The sequence below is a fragment of the Ictalurus furcatus genome, chromosome 28, assembly GCF_023375685.1.
Source record: "Ictalurus furcatus strain D&B chromosome 28, Billie_1.0, whole genome shotgun sequence".
NCBI lineage: Eukaryota > Metazoa > Chordata > Actinopteri > Siluriformes > Ictaluridae > Ictalurus > Ictalurus furcatus.
Window position 1 is genome coordinate 4,052,708 of NC_071282.1, and position 6,000 is coordinate 4,058,707.

The window sequence follows — 6,000 nt, forward strand, 5'->3', positions numbered from 1 at the left end:
TCACCACTCTGAGGTCTGTCCACATCATCGTAACTCTCTGAGACACTGTTGTTGTCCTGAAAGTTGATGTGGGTCTCAGGAGGATTGCTGATAACAGGTTTCTGTAAAGAGGAAGTTTCATCTTCTACCATAGGGTTTTCAGCCACCTCCTCATAACTGTTGGTCACTGGCAAATAACACAGCATTGGACAATTTTTCATCATTATTATTTCTGAATACGGAATACTAACGAATATTATTTCATCTCTACTTTATAGATTGGTTTTGTTTTCAAATGCAGTCTAAGAACCATGCATGAGGAACACAGGAATGAGAGAATGAACAAAAAGGAACATTAAAAAAAAGAAGTGATACTAAAACAGGGTAGTAAAGAAAGCTCTATCTGTTAGCGACAGGAATGACGGAAACATATGTTCGATTTACTCAAATGCAAATATACAGAAGTATCTTTTTAGTATTTTTTTTACATGTGACTGATCAACTTTTAAGTCAACAAAATCCTTTAGATTTTTTTTTTAAACCAAAAAACGAGATCCTTCACATGTCGGTCATAAACCTCCTCATAAACCTTACCATTACGTGTAAGCTTTGGAGATCCAGTGCAAAAATAATGAAGTGAAATTTGCTCATCATATATATATTTATTTATTACTTATGTTTTTCTTCCCCTTCTCCTCCCTTTTTTAGGGTGAGTAGGACCTTGGTCTTGGTAGGCTGACCACTTTAATAGGAATACCAGTACCCATGATCATTCATGCAATTATCCAATTAGTACGTGGTAGCAGCCCATTGCATACAACCATGCAGATACAGGTCCAGAGCTTCCCATGGTCACATCAAACATCAGAATGAAGAAAAATTGTGAGCTCTGTGACTTGGATGTTGGTACCAAATGGGCTGCTTTGAGTAGTTCAGAAACTGCTGACGACCTGGGATTTTCACACACAACAGTTGCTAGAGTTTACACCGGTTCGAGTTAACAGGATCCTCAAATAATCACTCTTCACAATCTCGGTGAGCAGAAAAGCATCTCAGAATGCACATGTCGAACATTGAGGAGGATGGGCTACAACAGCAGAAGACCACATCGGGTTCCACTTCTGTCAGGTAAAACAGGAATGTGAGGCTATCACAGATTCAAAGAAAATGGACAGCTGAAGATTGGAAAAAGACCAGGTGATGTTTTCCCTTCAGCTGCCTAGTTCCGGTGAGCCTGTGCCCACTGTGGAACTCAGAAGTTCCTTCGGCAACTTGACATTTTCTCTCGCAAAAAAAAAAAAGAACTGCATAATAATTAATAATAATAAAATGATAACTTTTCATGTTTAAAGGTTAGCTAAAGCATGTGTTAGTCCCTAAGCAGCGTTAGTCTCTTAGTCACAGTCTTCTATGTTGTGTATTTTGTTACTGTAAAAGATTTCTTGCCCTCAATGCAACTTAACTGAACAAAATAAAATAAACAAAAATAAATAAATAAATAAATAAATAAACAAGATGCTAATCCTTACTGGACTCTGTGTCAAATTGGCTTCTTGGAGGCAGTGGAGGTCTCACATCTTCCTGACCATTATGCTTAAAAGTGCTGGCCCTGCAATGGAAATATGTCGTAGATCTTACGTATCTTCATCACTTTTTAAGAGTATCGAGGTAGTTCGTAAGGTTTACAGCATACTTGACAACATAAAGATTTGTACTTACATTTGAAAACTTGACTGAGCGTCATTTTTAGATGTTGCAGCATATTTTGCAACTGAAAGAAGAAAACAACAATCAAGTTGTGTCAGGTCTCTGATACATAAAGTGGATATAAAAAGTCTACATACCCCTGTTAAAATGTTTTGTTTTTGTTTTGTTTTTTGTGATGAAAAAGATAAATCAGGTGGAAATTACAACGTATAAAAATGAAGTGAAGAACAATCAGGTAAAAACTATTTAGGTGCAAATAGGAAAAAAGAAGAAAAAAAAAAAGTCACAATACCCTGGTTGTATATGTGTGCAAACACGTTTATAACTGGAGATGTGGCTGTGTTCAGAATAAACCGATCCCATTCAATCTCATGTTCCAAAGTAATTGTCACGCAGCTCTCATCGATGAAGTTATTCTGATTAACCCCAAATAAAGATCAGCTGTTTCTGTAGGATTTTCTTGACAACTTCTTGGTTTCATTTGACACACAGCCATGGTGTGTAAAGAACTGATAAAACCTGTACAGGGTCTCACTGTCTAAAGGAATCAATCAGGAGAGGTGTATAAAAGAAATTCCAAAACATTAGATGTACCATGGAACACCGTGAAGGCCATCATCAACAAGTGGAGAAAATGAAGCACTACGTGACACTAAGGGACATTACCAGGAACAGGACGTCCATCCAAAATTTACAAAAGGACAAGATAAAAAAAAAATACTGATTACTCTCTGTATGTGACAACAATCTCTTGTATTCATCACATGTCTGGGCTATAGGGTAGGGTGGAAGCCATTTCTCACAGAAAACATCCAAGCCCAACTAAATCACCCCAAACTATGTGGCAAAATATGTTATGGTCTGATTAGAACAATTCCAACAGGCATAATAATCCAAAAGGTATGTTTGGTGCAAGAAAAAAAAAAAAAGCACATCACCAAAAGAACACCATGCCCATGGTGAAGCATGGTGGTGGCAGCATCATGCTTTAGGGCTGCTTTACTTCAGCCAGAACTGGAGCTTTTATCGAAGTGGAGGGAATCATGAATAGCTACAAATACCAGTCAATTTTAGTGCAGAACCTAGTGCAAAAAAAAAAAAAAACTGAACATGAAAAGAAATATCCCCTGACCACTTGACCCAAAGCATACATCCAAATTAACAAAGGAACGGCTTAACCAAAAGATGATCTTTTTTTTTTGAATGACCTAGCCAGAACCCAGACCTGAATCCAACTACAAATCTGTGGCGTGACCTGAAGCGGGCTGTGCACAGGAGATGCCTTCACTATCTGACGCCTCTAGAATGTTTTTGGATGAAAGAATGGGAAAAGTCAAGACGTGCCACGCTGATATAAAGATGAGTGGTGTAATAAAATCAAAAGGTGCGCCAACAAAGTATTAGTTTAGGGGTGTGCACACTTATGCAACTCGGTTATTGTACGTTTTTTCTTCTTTTTTTTTTCTCCCTATACAAATTTCTGATTGTTTTTCAGTTGATTTGTACATGTTGCAATTTCACATTAAAGGTGTGAAATGATCTGATCTGATTTATCTTATTTTAACAGGGGTTTGTAGATTATAAAGATATTTATCTACACACTATATTAGCCACCGCATCTCACCTGACCCTGTCACATGACTGTCTGCACCTGTTCTCAAGTTCACGCTCATTACTATGCACCTATATATAGCCTCATTCTGTCACTGCATCCCTGCAAAGTTTTTCTATTCTAGTTTTTGTATTGTGGTTTCTCTATGATATCCTGTCTGCTGACCGCCTGACTCTTTGGCCTGCCTTGACTCTGAACTTGCCTTACGTACTGGATTTGTTTGCTGAACTTCGTATATTAAAACGGCTTAAACTACAGTTGCATCCGCCTCCGTTGTGACAGAATGTGACACAACCTTGGTAAATATGAGCAAGGAAGGCTGTGAAAAATTGTCTTTATTGTTTAACCTTTTGATCTTTCGTTATAAAAAAAAAATTCACAGAAATACTCTGCTCTCATGGATATCAAAGCATTGCAAACACAACACAGGTTTATTAAAAAAAAAAAAAGTTACATTTAGGTGTGCAACTTTATTGGCACCCCTATTAATTCATATGAGAAAAATATATATTTGAAGTATATTCCCCATTGATATCTTACTTTTATTTATTTATTTATTTTTTAAGCACACCTGGGTGACTAGGAACAGAGAATTGTTTAACCATGACTTCCTGTTTCATAAGCGTATAAATATGAGGTAACACTACCTTCCCAAATTCCTTTAGTCATTCATAACAATGGGTAAGACCAAGGAATGTAGCTGTGATGTGCAGCAAAAGGTTGTTGAGCTTCACAAAATGGGAAGTGGATATAAGGAAATAGCACAAGCGTTGAAAATTAGCATTTCCACCATCAGGGCAATAATTAAAAAGTTCCAGTCAACTGGAAATGTTACGAATCAACCTGGAATTGGACGTGTGACTATATCGTCTCAACACACTGTGAAGGACCTGGACATTTTGTTAGGATACATGGCATCATGGACTCTATCAAATATCAACAGATATTAAATGAAAACCTGACTGCCTCTGTCAGAAAGGTTAAAATGGGCCGTGGTTGGATCTTCCAGCAGGATGATGATCCGAAACATACATCAAAATCAACACAAAAATGGTTTACTGACCACAAAATCAAGGTTCTGCCATGACCATCCCAGTCTCCTGACCTGAACCCCATAGAAAACCTGTGGAGTCAACTGAACAGGAGAGTCCACCAGCGTGGACCTTGAAATGTGAAGGATCTGGAGAGATTCTGTATGGAGGAACGGTCTCAGATCCCTCACCATGTATTCTCCAACCTCATCAGGCGTTATAGGAGAAGACTCAGAGCTGTTATCTTGGCAAAGGGAGGCAGCACAAAGTATTCACTAAAAGGGTGCCAATAATTGTTGCACACCTATATTTAACAAAGCTAAAAAAATTTGATAAACCTGTGTTTTGTTTGCAATTGTTTAATATCCATGAAAAGAATTATTATTAATTTAATAAGTCACATTTGATCAATTAATTCTCCAGACTGAAATGTGTTTTATCTTTTAAGCAGAACATACAATTTTCATTAATTTAGAGATTGTACAAAGCAATTCTAAATGCTGTTATAGAAAAACATTAGAAAAATAAATGATGTTGAGGTGTGATTATTTTCCTATAACAGCAAGCATTTTCCTCTTACACCGCGGCAAATGGACAATTATTCATTTATTTTATTCATTTGAAAAACAACCCAAACTTACTGATCCATTTTCTCTACCGCGTATCCTACACAGGGTTGCGGGGCAACCTGTAGCCCATCCCAGTTGGGGGACACCCTGGACAGGGTGCCAACCCATCGCAGGGCATAATCGTACACATATACACATGCCCATTCAGACAATTTGGAAATGCCAGTCAGCCTAAAGTGCATGTCTTTGGACTGGGGGGAAAAACCAGAGTACTCGGAGGAAACCCCCAAAGCACGATGAGAACATGCGAACTCTGTGTAGACATGGGGGTGGCGGAAAACGTGCTAACAACTAAGCCACCATGCCCGAGGAAACTCCTTCCATAAATGTTAAAACATATCTCTATTTACATCTCTATATCACAGATTATACTTTGCTTTTTTTTGTTAAATAACAACACTCTCGCATTTACCTTTCCTTCCTATGCACATGTTGATGATGATGAATAGAATGACTATCACCAAGCTTGATGCAAAGACACCTCCTATTATTAGCAAGAGAAATTTCTGAAATTCCATCCTGGTGATAAAAAAAAAAACACACACAGACACACACACACAAAAATCGATAATGTATCTTCGATGGTGTTTAGGCTCAAACAGTGCAACACACAATGACTATCATTACTGCAATCTTTCAAATGCAGTCAGCTATTATGTGGTGTGTATATATAGTACGTATGCCTGTTAATGCTGTCATATCAGTTTGTATTAGTTCCTCTTTCTGCGGCTGACCACAAAAGCACATGCTTTGCTGAGGCTCAACCGAGCTGATGTTTCCTGAGAGGAAAACCATCACACTCGTCTTTTCTAAATAGCTTCTCTGTCTTTAAAGTTGAAGCGTTTCATACAGCTCCAGTAGACGTGGAGAGGCTTAAATCTCGCCACTTGATCTTTGCTTCTAAGCCCCCCAAAAACGCCGTGTCATACTTTATCCATAACACACAACATCCTGTCCGACACAGCAGGGAAAAGAAGTTATTTTCATCGTATGATTATTTGAATGAACTTATTTGAAACAGTCCTTCTTAACAGAAATAGAT